The sequence below is a fragment of the Cydia fagiglandana genome, chromosome 6, assembly GCF_963556715.1.
Source record: "Cydia fagiglandana chromosome 6, ilCydFagi1.1, whole genome shotgun sequence".
In the NCBI taxonomy this organism is placed as follows: domain Eukaryota; kingdom Metazoa; phylum Arthropoda; class Insecta; order Lepidoptera; family Tortricidae; genus Cydia; species Cydia fagiglandana.
This window is the reverse complement of record NC_085937.1, coordinates 18,631,147-18,648,335: the sequence shown is the minus strand read 5'-3', so window position 1 is coordinate 18,648,335 and position 17,189 is coordinate 18,631,147. Positions and strand designations below refer to the sequence as shown.

General features: G+C 37.3%; 1 protein-coding gene and 1 long non-coding RNA gene across 2 annotated transcripts in view; one reads left to right on the top strand and one right to left on the bottom strand.

Annotated features, from left to right (window-relative positions):
• The window catches only part of LOC134665450 (protein outspread), a 417,047-nt gene that overhangs the window by 341,327 nt on the left and 58,531 nt on the right, over positions 1–17,189 (bottom strand). The window lies entirely within an intron of this gene.
• On the top strand, positions 7,399–8,870 carry LOC134665384 (uncharacterized). The gene is made up of 2 exons (XR_010098369.1): positions 7,399–7,892; positions 8,660–8,870. It is a non-coding gene; the product is annotated as an uncharacterized LOC134665384 (long non-coding RNA).

The window sequence follows — 17,189 nt, the reverse complement described above, 5'->3', positions numbered from 1 at the left end:
TACCTAAAATATTTAAAACTCAGCTCCTGTTTCATCTTAATGGTAGGTATAGATGGTCAACCAACGGTTATAGAATACAATTATTCATTATTGAACACCTCACTAAAAGAAAATCGTACAGAGAACACAGCAATTATTCAAGAAAACCGCCATTTTACATGCAATATAAAATCCAATCAAATGTATGTTAAAGGGTGTTAAGTTCCCGACAGTCAATTCATCAGCGGCATAAAATACGAAACACGTAATGAAAACATGCGAGGAAAGTTGCATACATTCGCAATGTAATTCTAATATGTATGTGAAGGTTTAACGGCGTGGGAACCAATGCCCTTTCCTATCTACCTAAATATAATGTAATGTAAGTAAATCACGGCGATCTGGGGCAAATTTTTTATCTATAAGTTTTGTTTTATTATGTTTGTTTATTTCTTTCTTTGTTTTTATCAATACTGTAGTACTAATGAACTGATAATAAAAAAAATGTAAGTAGGTAATCTATTTTAGATCAAGTTTACATTATATTTACGACAGCATCATTACAGTGCAAAATGTCAAGTGTCAATTACCCACGACATTAATTTTGACGTTTACTTTTTAAAAAACTGTAATTCGCACAAAGCTTTATTAGTAGATATACTCGTACTTCGTACTTAAAACAGCAAAAAAGAAGAAATATTTTCTCTTATAGCACGCAGGATGAAGGAAAAAACTAAAATTACTCATTGATCATGGTACGATGCCCCTTATACCGTCGTAATTGTCTTGTCATACTCACATAAAGGATGGCTCACGTTAGACCGGGCCGTGTCCGGGCCGTGTCTTCCGGAGCTTACTTTTGTATGACATGACAGGCGATCACGTGATGCTTTCCATAGAAAACGATGCGCCGGAAGCTCCGGCCCGGACACGGCCCGGTCTAACGTAAGTTATCCTTAACCCTTTCATTATTATCTTGAAGAATCTATACTTAACTTACTAGCTACATACCACTACACCCGTAGCATAAGATTTATGAATATGTAGATCGCATGTTCGCTTTCACATACCTGTAAACAAAAAAAAAAATAGTTACACTAATTATACTTACTAACGCTACGTCTTACGTAGGCGAACAACGCGCGAACGCGGCGCGGCGCGGCGCGGCGAAATCAATCCTTTGATGCCCATAGAAGTGTCCTACGTAAGCGATCTCGTTGCGAACGCGGTGCGGCGCGATTTGCACGCGAATGTCAGGCGGCGCGGCGCGGCGCGGCGCGGCGGCGGCCGCTTTCGCCGCGCCGCGCCGCGCCGCGTTTGCGCGTTGTTCGCCTACGTAAGACGTAGCGTAAGCACATGAATTATATTAAGTAGCACTCATTACACAAACACTAAGAAGCCTAAAATTGTTGCATAGAAAGCTGACCATAAATTCCACAATTAACAAAATGACCAAGGTACATTCATAATAAACACGCGATTATATTCCTAGTTACTAAAATCATATATGCTAAAATGGCCTGTAAATCAAACGGGATATGAGTCTATTTGGAAGTGAAGTGCAATTTTCCATCGTGTCAAAGTGCAGGTGCGAGGAAAGCGCGTTTCACTGCGAGCGTGCTGCGCGGGCGCAAAATGGTCTTATGTTATGAGTGTTCAAAAACCGGGCAAGTGCGAGTCGGACTCGCGCACGAAGGGTTCCGTACCATAATGCAAAAAAAAAAACAAAAAAAAGCAAAAAGAAAACGGTCACCCATCCAAGTACTGACCCCTCCCCACGTTGCTTAACTTTGGTCAAAAATCACGTTTGTTGTATGGGAGCCCCATTTAAATCTTTATTTTATTCTGTTTTTAGTATTTGTTGTTATAGCGGCAACAGAAATACATCATCTGTGAAAATTTCAACTGTCTAGCTATCACGGTTCGTGAGATACAGCCTGGTGACAGACGGACGCACGGACGGACGGACGGACAGCGAAGTCTTAGTAATAGGGTCCCGTTTTACCCTTTGGGTACGGAACCCTAAAAAGCCTACCGCGAAAACCGAAGCTACTAAATATGTTACTGAGAAAGTTTATAATATGTTAAATTTCATTGATTGTTGCTCGTCCTGGATATGAAACATCAAAATCCATGCGTTTGATCTCAAAGTGCCACAAAGTGTGTGTGTGTGTGTGTGTGTGTGTGTGTGTGTGTGTGTGTGTGTGTGTGTGTGTGTGTGTGTGCGCGTGTGTGTGTGTGTGTACATATACATAGACTGAAAATAAACACTGCTCCCTCCCTACCGTGCATGTGATAGTTTACTGTATATTATAAAATAATAAATTCCTACGGAACCATCCACCCAACACGCATTCCTATAAACCTGCCGTATGGGAAGAGCCGTTAGCAATATTAATTACCTACTTAGCTCAAACACTATACTATCCGCAAAACAAACTACTACAAGTTAGCGCTACAATAACTACGCCAGATCCTCCACAAAACCCACCAAGGTAATCAGGTGGCTAAAAAAATATTGCATTCCCGATGCCAGCGAAATTTTGGGATTATACTGAGCAACTTTTACTATGGGACCAACCCCCAAACCGCGAAAATAAAATTTGGTTGTTTCATACTAATTGGCTGATGGTCCACTTGCTATGGGGAGGGTAAATTATTTTTTCGCGATTTCGGAGTTGGTCCCATAATAAAAGATGCTCAATGCTCAGTATAATCCCAAAACCTCCCTGGCAACGGGAATGCAGTTATTTTTTAGCCACCGAGTATACTTCTACCGACTTGCAGTCGAAAGGAATATTGTTTTTATAAGCTTGCCCTGTTAGTGCGGGTCAAATTTGACCCACTTCCCGATTTCCGATAGAGCTGAAATTTTGCATACCTACGTAAATCAGATGACAATCCAATATTATGGTGACATGGAGCTGATCTGATGATGGAGACAGGAGATGGCCATGGGAACTCTGTGCAAAACAACGCAAACAAATTCTGCTTAGGGTTTTTAGAATTGCCCGTGGAAAGAAAAGTACAGTCAGCGATAAAAGCTTGTAAAAATGAAAAATTTGCCAAAAACTCATTTTTTGTTTCCTCTGTTGCCATGCACGCTCTGTACGTGGGGCTATCTGTTATAAGGATTTGTAGTTTGGTAAGCCCTGGTTTTAATTTAAACCAACCAAATAAAAGAAAAGGTACAGGTCGTTCCGTACCAGAAGGTTAAGGCGTTGGCAGAGGACCAGACGAGTTGGAGATTGCTCGACCGACAAGAGCACATCTCTTAAATACATGGCGTTTTTTGAACAACTAGCCATATTGTGCGAGGTGATTAGGTACTAGGTAGGCCTGCTTGGCCATACTCAACAACTTTTTCTATGGGACCAACTCCGAAATCACAAAAAAATTTTTGGACTTTTCATACATTTTGGTCGAGTGGATGTCGACGTTTTCTATGGGAAGGCCAAATTTTTTTGGGGATTTCAGGGTTGGTCCCATAGAAAAAGTTGTTCAGTATGACCTACCTAATCACCTTGCAAAATATGGCTAGTTGTTCAAAAAACGCCCTGTATAAAAAAGAAGGCGAGTTTTAAAGGACTTTTGTTAGCGATCCAATCGTAGTTTTTAGACATGGACTAGTTGAACAGTAGCGCACAAGGAAGCTTTATCCAGTTAGAAAAGCACGGAGCCGGAGTGAACGGTAATTAATAAAGGGCGCCCGTTACGCGAGGCGGACGCGTCGCGTATGGCGAGGCCCTTTTTAGATTGGCAACGGGAAGATGCGCGCTTCTGCCATATGTGTCTTACATACATGTATACAGGGTATATGTGGTACCGTAAAATGGGGTGAGTTGGGTGAAATTTGACTTTCAAACCTCGATAAAACTTTATTTTTACATGTGAAAACTGAATGGTGTATATAATAAGTGGTTCGGACGTTTGTATTTTTATTTTGGGTAGTTCCATTTCATAACTTTGACGATAAAGAGGAAAACCCACCTCACCCCGTAGTGCCTCGTATTTGGGGTGAGAGGGTTATTCATACAAAGGTGATTTTGGAAGATTGTTGGATCGATTTTTTTTATTATGCGTATACTATAGCCCCATTTTAAATTGGAATACATTATTTTTGTAGCAGTAGCCTTAAAATCCCTTCTCCATCCCTCTCAAACCTTCACTCCCCATTCATAACCTAACTCTCCCCGCGAAACCTACTCACCCCGTTTTACGGTACGTACTTGTCTTATGTGTGTGTTAGGTGTCGAAGGATTGGGGGAAGATCGTGCTGTAAAGAGAGCATAATTGGGTCGATCGACTGCTGGACGCCGTCCTGTAGGTCATCCTAGTATCGGTGGGCGGATCGAGTGGAGGCAGATCTCCGGGAGCTCGGCGTCATTGAAAACTGGCGTGAATCCGCGCAGGACCGAGTAAAATGGCGTGCTCTTGTGTTGGAGTCCAATACTCATTTTGGATCATCGCGCCAAACTAGTAAGTAACTTAGTCTAAGAAAAAAACGTGCCTCGGAAATCAAGAAAAAGTAATTCTCGGATAGATGGCGCACACACCTTTAGCCTATGCTCGGCTAATAGATGGCGTGACGACACCGTTTCATATTTAACAATTTTAACACATAGATATCAGTGAATGAACATGGGTCAAAATGATACAAAAATAATAAAATCATTTATCCATACATATATTCATTTTTTTGATAATTTTATACGTGTTTATTTTGAGTTATAGTCGTGTGTCGATAGATGGCAGTAAATTTACAGTGACTACAACATTTACCATGACAGGACCCCTCTATACTATCTATTCTTTTTGCTCAGGAGTTTAGGTAAATTATTATAGGCAGAATTTTATTGAAACATTGTTAGGGTTTATTACCACGTTGTTTAATAAATTTAACTACATATAGTCCGTCCGTTTTTCTAAGATCAAGTTCGCCATAGCAAATGTATGGCGAACTTGCTCTTAGAAATCGGACAGACTATACAAATTCATATAGGCGTGAAAATTCATTCAAAGAAACAAGTAAGGGGTCATCCATGAATTACTTCACACGAATTTCTAAGTTTTTTGACCCCTCCCCCCTCCTTGTCACACTTGGTCACATTTGGCAAACCCCTCCCCCCTAGTGTGACGTCACATTTTTTCTACGAAATCGCCAAATCGAATTAAGTAAGTACCTAAGTATTATTAATATTTTATCAAAATATTTTTTACGATATAAATATTAGTAATTTTATAACCCAAAACTGCTTAGGAAAGAAAATTAAACGAATAAAAACGATTATCGTTTTAAAAACTTGTTATTTAAATGTACAGCGAATAAAATAATTTAAATAAATTTTCGGTTACTGATGAAGTTAAAGTGACGTCACAAAGTTTGTGTCTCCCCCCTCCCCCATGTCACAATATGTCACATTTTATTGACCCCCTCCCTCCCCCTAAACGTGTGATGTAATTAATGGATGACCCCTAAGTACCAATTGTTTTTCCTTAAGTTATACATATATTTTAGGTGTGGCAAAAAGAATATTCTATTTATCTATGTATCTACCAAGTTGCAACAACCAATGTTATGCCAATATATTTTAAGAGAGAAAACAAGTTGATGTGAATCAGGGCTATAACCGCGAAAATCGAAGTTCGCAAATTGCGAGCATTTTTCTCTGTCACTCTAATTACGCCTTCATTGGAGTAAAAGAAAAAGATTCCCGCAATTTGCGAATTTCTGTTTTCGCGGTAGCCCCTCAGGATATTCGCTGCTGTATCGTGTAACCCTATAGCGAATATTAGAGAGGTCGAAGGCCCTCCGATAGTGTCGATAGACACCATAGACAACACCGTTAGACAGCTAATTAGTGCGGGGTTTTGACTGCCGATATCGATAAAATCGACGGTAGCTGTAAATTAATATTAAGATACAGGGATTAGGATACGGTACTTTGCTTATGTTTGATAATTAGCAGTAAAATATGAAAATTCTTTATCCAGATACATACGATACAAAGAGTTTATGTATGGTTTTACATTTTCGCCATTAAATATGCTGCGTAAAAGATGCGTTTACAGATCAGATATAGTGCATACAATTGTTTCCATCGTATTTTCTCGGAAACGTTCGTATTCGTACTTTTTGTGCCGAGACTGACTGAAATAGCATGACACGTTCGTATTCCGTGAAAATACGATGGAAAATAATTATGCACTATAGTTCGTTTTTATTAGCATTAGAAATAAGGTAAACAATCTTGATGTGTCTTTTAATTGAAAAACACATTTTTAAAATAAGTTACGGCTAATATGTAACAATTATGAATCTAATACGATCATTTATATTCTTCTGCTTTCATAAATGATAGTTACTGATTTTTAATAAGCGTTTTTTAATTAAAAGACATGCCAAAATCGCTTACCTTCTTCCAAGTTCTTTCTAATGCTAAAAAAAAAGAACTATACAACTGTAACGTCTTAATGCTTCAGCGCGATCGGTCCTTTAAAGGATGACTCACGCTAGACCGGGCCGTGTCCGGGCCGGAGCTTCCGGAGCGTCGTTTTCTATGGAAAGCATCACGTGATCACCGGGGCTCGGGCGTGGCACGGTGCGGGCCCGGCCCGGTCACGTCCCGGAGCCTCCTGACAACCTATTTTTCTCTTCGGGTGGTATTCTACTTGTTTAAGATCTTTGTCCAATATGCATTGCGTCTGACTCTCTCATTAAGCAAAATGTGAGACGCAAATACACATTGGACCAAGATTGGACAGATGGAATACCACCCCTGTGTCGGAATATATTTGCCAAAATAAGAAGGTTGCAAAACGTCATAAATTTGTTTGTTAAATATGATGGTACAGCTAATTCGGTACTTGGTCGGTTTATATTAGGTACAGCCGTCTTTGATATAATATACGTCAAGATTATATAGGTTGGATAATGTCTTGATTTATTTTGTAAAATATGGAAGTGTTGCTGAAATGTAATTTAGTCGGATTATATTAAATGAGACATCTATTGATGTTACTGCTTGTAAAAATGATTCAATAATGAGCATGTAGGTTTATAATGAATATTAAGATACTATATAGTTTTTTCTCACATTACCACTTATTATATGGAGTGTAGAAGTAACTTATTACTTAGATACTTTTTTATTTCGTACGAAGTTCATAGAAATATATATGACAATACCTTATCTATAGTTGGTCAAACCAAATTTGTCAGTAAATAAGAACAAAAAAACTATACTCATCCTTTTCTTTTGGGTGTTAGTACTAGTGTAAGACCAAGATAGCATGATTCTCTCTATCTATGTTTGAAATGAGACAGTCCTTTGACAAACTATAATAACCATTTTTATTCATTCATTTAGAGTTCAACTGATCTTCTCTGCCTGCACAGAGTACAAATTTACATCATAACTATGCCTTAACCCTTTACCAGGCCAAGGGAAATATTCCACCCACATCTTATATCGGTTACCGTAGTCAGGTTTTAACTCCAAACCACCTACAAAATATTTTGTCAATCCCTGAAAATATTATTTTATGATCTTCATTCACAACACGCTTCTAAATTGCGTAATATATCTTTGGCAGCCATTTCAATTCACTTGAACGCTAATTTCAGCAAACTACGGAGAAATTCGAACACTTTCCATAATTTCTATGAAACAGAAGTACATAGATCGAACAATTTTTTGATATTTTGTAGATTTTGAGTGTTGAAAGCAAATGTAATCGTAAACATTGCTAAATATTCATGCATTATTGTGTATGACCAGAATTAGGATGTGGGTTGACATTATCCCATGGCCTTATTAGAGTTTAACTGTGTGGGAGCTATTTTTCCCATGGCCCGGTAAATTGTCTTGTCATGTCATAAAAACTCACGTAAGTAATAAAACAGTTTTTGTGTTCAACCTAGAGCGAATTCATGTACCTAGCTATAAAATCTCCTTTTAAAGGCTTTCCCTGAAGAATTTCTTCTTGTAGATAGTATCATAAAATTGAATAATTGTGTTGCTTTTAACCAAAAAGTAATGAGGTAAGTATTTATCCCATTGCCTGTCTAGGTGTGAGACTGTGTTACATATATACAGGCTGATCAATCCAAATGGGTCAAGATTGAAAAAACGTTTGAATGCCCTTATTATTAAATCGAAGCTATGGTTGTCAAATGTCGACCGTACCGTCCCTCAGGATATATTATCGGTAGTTATTTTATTATACTTACAAAAAATAAATACGTACCGAGAATGCCCTTAAACGAATTAGGTACCTACTCGTATTTTTGATACAGCCTGTATACTTAAAAATAAATAACAAAAACCAAAGAGCCCCAAAATCTAATCGGGTCATGGGAAGAATAGTTCCCACACAGGCAAATTCTAGCCAGGCAATGGGATAGAGTCATCCCACATCCTAATTCTGGTCATATCACAAGGACGCAGGAGTATTTAGCAAAATATATGATTATATTACCTTACAATCATTAAAATCATGAAAATAACAAAAAATGGTTCTATATATCTGCTTGTGTTTTTCTTAAATTCAGTAAAGTGTTCGAATTTGTAAACAAACCACTAACATCACTGGTCAAGTGGATTTAAATGGCTGCTAAAGATATATTATTGGATTTTGAAGCGTGCCATGAATGAAGATCATAAAATAATGTTTTCAGTGATTGATATAATGGTTCGTAGGAGATTTGGAGTTAAACCTTGACTATTATAACCGATATAAGATGTGGGTGGAATATATCCCTTGGCCTGATCAAGAATATAATAAGACAAAATCTAGTATGACAGTTCATTACTTAGACAGGCGATGGGATAACCGTAACCCACATTTTTATTTCTGGTTTAGAGGAAGATCTCCGACTTTCATAAATACATTTTTTACAAGGCGTTCAATACGGTTGCAACAGCATATAAAGTACGTATTAAGACACGCTGGTTCTTCGGGGCCTGGTAAAGGGTTAAAAGCCCACTCCACACTCGTGCGCGAATCTTGGCTTCGCGCTGCGATTCGCACACGAGTGTGGAGCGGGCTAAACAGTTTTATGTCAACTTTTCACCATGATATTGATGCATACTTACTTTACTCTTTGCATCCAGGTGACTTGTTCCTTTATTCGGTTAAGGACAGATTCTGGTTTGGGCAGATTCTGGTAACGGCAGATTCTTTTTATGGCAGATTCGTGTTTGGGCAGAAATACAATCATCGAAAAAAGTGTCTAGAACCCTAACTTTTTACAGGACTGCCCAAAAAAAGGAGTGTATTGTTATTTCATGTGTATAGTGAGCTTACCATGAGTTGTATTCGATTATGACTCTGGCAATCGAAAGTATGCTCGTCTTGCTCCCACCAGTGTGCCAAAGTAGTGGTAGGAGCGAGACGGACATATTTTCGATTGCCAGAGTCGCAATCGAATACAAGTCATGGTAAGCACACATAGGTATAAATAAATCAGCGAGAGCTCGGAATCGAGATTTTTTTTTAATGAAAAAAAATTGTATGTTAAGACCTTATATTTACATATCACATATAACCGTTTACATACAATTGGTGCAACTTATGAATAAATCGTACGTCTACATAAATATAAGAAAGAAAATAACAACAGATCCTGGTTAGAGCATAAATGCAATACAGAAAAAAGAAAATACAACAGTTACTTTGTGTCACTCCTTCAGTAGCTTTATTTCATATGTACTTAGATAGGTACTTGTTTGTCTATTATTTATTTTTAAATATTTTTAAGGTTGAAAGTTTTTTTAAGCCTCTCAATGGTGTGATATCATTAGCTTCAACATTTGTTATTATTTCATTAATTAAAACGTTTTTTTCTATTAATTTCTTCAATCTTTTTTGACCGCAGCTCAATTTTGAAGTAAATTCAGTCTGTATTATTTTTTTATCCTGAATTGCAGCTTCTTTTTTTAGTAACTGAATAAAGTAATATAAAGTTGGTTTTTTTGGAAATCTACTATTTATTCTTCGATGCCAACCTTCGATTGAGTTTGTGGCACAGAATAAATAATAGTACTACCGTACAGAAAGGAAGCTTCCTACAAAACCGAAGTTTGACAGCGGTTCAGGGTCGAATCATGCTATCCCTTTCTAATACATGGCACTATCCCTTTCGGCCAATTAGGGTTGTCAAAATTCAAGTGATTATCTTATCTGTGGTCGTGCACCCAAAAGGAAGTCAAGTGGTGCCAACCCTAATAATTGCTCGGAGCAATGCTGAGCCGAGCGGAGCCGAGTTTGGCCGAAGTCAGGAGCTTCGCACCCCTGTTTGTGGTTCTTATATTTTCTCGATAACAGCTAAAAGTTTCACACGTAATTTTTTTCATCCATTCCCCAACAAAATACTTGTCAAAGTTTAAGAAGGCATCGCAATCTTTCGCTTCTTCGTGAATCGCCAAATAGCTCTCAGGTATGAATTTTGAATTTAATAATGCCAGCATGGTATACAGACGTGTTATTTTATAACCATCAGCTGTTGTTGAATATCCAAGTTTTTTGCTGTTTCTCCACACAGCATTACAAAAATGGTAAAAACAGCCAGTTATTTTAACTTCAGGAAATATTTCTCTTAAGCCTTGTATTTGTGCAATTTCATGGTCGCATTTATAATGTGTTATCTGCATTTTAAATTGATCTCGTAAAACCTTGAACATTCTTTTGTATGTCTGTTGACATTTCTTTGGAAGTAAAACATATACCAACGGTATAAAATTCACAGTATGATCTCCGCTAGAGAAATTAACATGCAAAGTAAACAGTTGATAAAATGGTCTAGGAGTTACCCTGAATGTACCATCTCCACTAAATGTTTTGAATTTTTCAAAGTACTGCTTGGCCAAATCAGTGCCGAAGAATAAAATTCTATCATCATCGTTTTGGGCATCATCATATAAAAAAATATGCTCAACCAGTTTATTGGGTAATTTCAGTTCTCGCTGGTTCCTGCAACATGTTCTGTCAAGATTTAAATAATCCCGTCTTGCTTTGTACAGGGAATCTTTTTTTGTATTAAATAATGGTATGTGTTCATAATTTAGACCGCAGCTATTGAAGTAATTTTCGTATATCGTAGGTATCGGTTCTAGATTGATACAGACCTGTTTCTTACAACCAACCATCAACTCGTCTACTTTGTTACTGACAAAATCTGGGGCACAAGTATGTTTTGATTCTTTAATTATTTTATTCTGGGCATTTAAAGTTATAGATGTATTGCATTCCTTTTTATTAAAACACCGCCAGTTGGTACTTCCTGATTTGTTCTTTTTTACAAAGTTATAGCGATGCCCTCCATGAAGAGCTACAGGCTTACCTTTTTTACTGCTTATTATTTTTACATCATAGGCACTTGGTCCAGGTATGTCCATTTTACTCAATTCACGGTTAGAAATAATAAATTGTCGCAAATTAAAATCAGCTACGTTTAAATCAGGCAGACATTGAAAGACAAGGAATATGTTTCATCGTTTTATTCATTACTGTCAAGTGGCCAGTAATCATTTAGGTACTCTAAGATATTGCAATCCTCTTTAGTCATTATCATTACCATTGAATTTAGCAATGTAATAAAAAAACAATAATGTCACAGTATGGTCATAGTCCTTTATTCGGTTAAGGACAGATTCTGGTTTGGGCAGATTCTGGTAACGGCAGATTCTTTTTATGGCAGATTCGTGTTTGGGCAGAAATTGGGCAGTCGCGACCAAAAACTTTAAAAGTCGATCAGAACAATCACATTATGCAATTATTTTTTTCATTTTCGTACAAATTGTATGGGGAAAGTTTTCTTCAATTTGTGGATTTTCTAACCGGAAATTTTTTTTTGGTATCATACTAGCTTTTGATCCTGGATGGAAATAGGATCGAATGGCATAAAAAAAGTTTGTCACAAATTATGTTTTTCTCGCACCCTGTATGTTTTTTCCAAAATCTGTAAACGCCAATCTTCATTAATTTGAAATCGGTCGATGGTCTCCTGAGACCATTTTCGCGTAGCAACACGGGATCTAGTAGCTGCCCTCACTGACCCATTTGGATTTTCCACCCTGTATACTGAAAATTAATTAATGCTAGTGACCCGAAACTTTTGCTATCGGGTATATGTATGTCGCTATGACGCTTAGTTACTATGACCCTTTATTCGGTTAAGGACAGATTCTGGTTTGGGCAGATTCTGGTAACGGCAGATTCTTTTTATGGCAGATTCGTGTTTGGGCAGAAATACAATCATCGAAAAAAGTGTCTAGAACCCTAACTTTTTACAGGACTGCCCAAAAAAAGGAGTGTATTGTTATTTCATGTGTATAGTGAGCTTACCATGAGTTGTATTCGATTATGACTCTGGCAATCGAAAGTATGCTCGTCTTGCTCCCACCAGTGTGCCAAAGTAGTGGTAGGAGCGAGACGGACATATTTTCGATTGCCAGAGTCGCAATCGAATACAAGTCATGGTAAGCACACATAGGTATAAATAAATCAGCGAGAGCTCGGAATCGAGATTTTTTTTTAATGAAAAAAAATTGTATGTTAAGACCTTATATTTACATATCACATATAACCGTTTACATACAATTGGTGCAACTTATGAATAAATCGTACGTCTACATAAATATAAGAAAGAAAATAACAACAGATCCTGGTTAGAGCATAAATGCAATACAGAAAAAAGAAAATACAACAGTTACTTTGTGTCACTCCTTCAGTAGCTTTATTTCATATGTACTTAGATAGGTACTTGTTTGTCTATTATTTATTTTTAAATATTTTTAAGGTTGAAAGTTTTTTTAAGCCTCTCAATGGTGTGATATCATTAGCTTCAACATTTGTTATTATTTCATTAATTAAAACGTTTTTTTCTATTAATTTCTTCAATCTTTTTTGACCGCAGCTCAATTTTGAAGTAAATTCAGTCTGTATTATTTTTTTATCCTGAATTGCTTACCGCAAAACGCGATAATCAAAATTTCGTTATCTGCCTCTGTCGATAAGAGAAGCAGATATCGAGTGATTGCCTCTGTCGATATGCAGGGAAGCAGATATCGAGTGATTGCCTCTGTCGATATGCAGAGAAGCAGATATCGAGTGATAGAGAGGCAGAAACCGAAATGTTGGTTTTCGTGTTTCGCAGTAGGTCCTGGGGTTAGTGAGAGTAACGCCCCATACGCAGAATGTTCCGTAATATTCCTTATTTCCTGCCTAAAATTACCCAAAGGCACTAACTACTGAAATAATACAATAGAACTCTTCGTATATTTTATTGTTCTTATATAAATGACTAAGGGTGGTATTCCACCGTCCTATCCAATTTCTTTGTCCAATGTCATTGCGTCTCACTCTCTGATGTGAGACTCAATAGAAAGTCAGACCAAGAATAGTCTGCAGCATATTTGATAGCCCACGCAGTGAAAGTGTAATTTTAAACGTCAAACTTCTTTATTATGCCGTATAAATGACACTTGCACTGCGTGGGCTATCAAATCCGCTGCAGACTTTTTTTGGTCCGACTTTACACATTGGGCAAAGAAATTGGATAGATGGAATACCATCCTAAAAGACGTGGAACGCGTCAGGGGGACCGCTAACCATGCCAAATAATCATATAAGTGCCTCTCTTTCGCGCAAATAATCATAAGAGTGATAGAGAGGCAAATATATTAATTAATGAAGTGGTTCGCGGTTATAACCCTGACTGTATAAGAATCAAACCAGGGTATACTGCGTGTGCAACAATTTAAATTACAATTCTGCTAGGGACGGCCATTCCGTGAGCGTCAGGATGGCGGGCTTTATAAATATTTGCGAATTTGAACGAAATACTTATAGAGTCTGTGCGGAAAGAGAAGAGTCGTGGGATTTGAGGGCGCGCCAGTGCTATTTTATGGTTTTTGCTGTGCTGACAACACTGGTCACGTGATTATAGTACGACACTAAAGGTCATGATATTTGTATCCCTTTCGTTCCAGTTTTTTACCACGGCTTACTATACGGAGCCTGGTGGTCGTGTCGGCTCGTCAAATCAATTCTCTGATTTAGCGCAGGCACTAGTTTTCTTTTTAAAACACACTCTTGTTTTTGTCTCAGATACTAAAAAGTGACAGTGCGATTGACAAAACTGCTAAAACTAGTTAAGAATCTGCCCAATACAACTGTAATTTTAGTAGCAAACAAGATAGAGTCTCATTTATGTACTACCTAATCTGTGCAGTCCAAGTTCAAGAGTTATTTTAATACAAAACCGGGTAGATCGGGTAGAAATTGGGCATTAGAACTGTAATTTTACCATCTGGGATATATTTCATCCATTGTAAACTTGACTTGTAATGTATGTGTACATTATTAATAATAAATATGAATATGAATAAAAATAGTGCATAAGTAGGTAGGCCTTATTGGGATATGTCCGGTTCTCTCATCTCACGATATTTTACTTCGCCGAAAAGTCTGATAAATATGAAATACTTCTAATTTCGTAACTAACAGAACCTAGTAAACGAACTTACAAATAAAGAAATATTTTTATGAAAAAGTTTTATTCTTTGTAATCGAAGTCTGAATTAAAATATTCAATGTCACTTATGTTTGAGCTAGCTTCAGAACAACCAGGGACTGATGTGAGGAACTGGATGTGCTTGAGTCCGGCACGTAGATTACGAATTCTTGCATATCACCTACTTAGCGGTCTTTTATTCGAGATACCGTAGGTACTTTTACACAATCCTGAAAAAAAAATACATATAAATATGCATAAAATGGCAAGTATCAAGACTATTTGTCAGTTATTTTAAAGATCATGAACGACCTGCATATTTATGAAAATTAATATATTTTGAATGAATATACTTACCGATTATGTACCGGAGACAAGTTACTTAGGGGGCTTATTAAATAGGTAATTATTTAATATTAAATACAACATCAATACCCGCGAATAGCGGAAACACGTTCCGCGACTTTTTGTAAGTCGATAGTCGGCTTTTAGCCGTTTTCTTCCCGCTGACAAAACCGAACAATGTTAAATATAATTTTTCTTGTGGTTTTAGGTACGGTTTCATCGTGTTTTGAAAATATGTTATACATATAACTTGCGGTTTTTGTTAATAAAAATATACAATGACAGAAGTTTGTTTACTTTTTACAAGACAGGTGTCAAAGGTTTGATTGCCATATAAAATTTAAAATGTTAGTTCCTGTTTCTGCCACGACTCTTCTCTTTCCGCACAGACTCTAAACATATTGTACCTTCGGTGTACTTTAGTGTACTTTTAATAGAATCCAGTGTACTTCTCCCGGAAACGAGATATTTAACAAAAAAGGTCCACCCGCCATTCTGACGTCAGGATGGCGGGTGGACTTGTGAAATCTTGGATTATACCGCACTCCAAGTATGTAGTTATAGTACTTATAGTGTACTTGCGTAAACTATGAATAGAAATCAGTGTACTTCTTGCAGAAACGAAATATTTATCGAAAAAGGTCCACCCGCCATTCTGACGTCAGGATGGCGGGTGGATCTGTGAAATATTGCATTATTTCACGCAAAATGTATGTTTTTATATTGTACCTACAGTGTACTTGCGTAAACTATGAATAGAAACCAGTGTACTTCTTCCGGAAACGAGATATTTAACAAAAAAGGTCCACCCGCCATTCTGATGTCAGGATGGCGGGTGGACCTGTGAAATCTTGGATTATACCGCATTTTTACAAGCTTTTATTTAGTTTCACCTGACCGTTGTCTGTCTGTCTGTCTGTCTGTAATCAAATCTTGCAAGTTAAATTTGATCCACTTCCCGGTTTCCGATTGTAAGTCGGGTGACTATGCAATAGTTATTATGGTGTCATCGAGCTGATCTGATGATGGAGACCGGAGGTGGCCATAGGAACTCTGTGATAAAACAACGAAACCTAATTGTGTTTGGGGTTTTTAGAATTGTCTCGATGAGTATTAGTTGCCTGTGGAAAAAAGTACAGTCGACGATAAAAGCTTGTACCAAAAATGAAATTTTTGCCAAAAACTTATTATTACATATCAAACAGCAAAGAATAAAAATTTATTGAATAGGTATTCATGATCTCCTTAGATGTGGCTGCTATAGTCTTGATTTGCCGAGTGATCATCGCTTTCCGGTTGCAACTTGGTGCCATCGAGGAATGTCCATGGTACATACATGAAAAAAAAATCGTTTATAATACAATTAATTGTATCACAATACCTATTTTGATTCTATCGCGAGCATATATACACTCTTTGGTACTTTGTTTTATAAGCTAGGTGTACCTAGTGATTATACTCGCTGTGGCCAAGGCTTAGCCCGTGTGGAATTTGGGCAGTTTCTCTTCCTTCCTTTCTATATAGTAACAGCACCAGTCATGGGACATTTAAGAGGAAATTTGGAGTATTTATAATATTTCCCGTATACATGTAAATGGTCTACCGCTTAGCGTGTTAAAAGATGAAAGTCCTATCCGCCTTTCATGTTTTAGGCGTGTTGTATCAAAGATACAGCAATTAGTTTCCACATATTTAACAAATTAAAACTATGTTTTTTTTCTCCAGTCATGGACACCAAATCTCCAGTAATGGGCCCCCGGTAATGGACGTGGATCCAGTAATGGGCCCCCTATAATGGACATTGCTCTATCAGTATAAAATATTGAAATGGGGAATAAGTTACGGCAAAAAAATCAATTTTTGCTATAAGCTTTTATCGCTGAATGTATTTTTCTTTCCACAGCCAATTATTATTGTATTAGATCCATCGAGACAATTCTAATATACCCAAACACAATTAGTTAGGGTTTATTGAGATAAAGTTCCCATGGCCACCTCCTGTCTCCATCATCAGATTAGGTCCATGTTATCATAATATTGCATTATCATCCGATTTGCATACTTAATTACGTACTTACACAAAATTCAACTGAGTCGGAAATCGAAAAGTGGCTCAAATTCAGCTACCAAGATTGGACCCACACTAACTAACAGGGCAAGTTAAATAAAAGTTTGGAAATACGATATTAATTTATCCGAAGTCCGAGAATACCTCCTGATTGACATATTTCGTAACTACATTTTACTTCTGTATTGTTTAAACATGAAATTATGGCATGGCAAGAAATCATTCTGTCAATTGTCCCATCATAGGAGGTACGCAGTTTTACAGCTCCTATAATGGGAT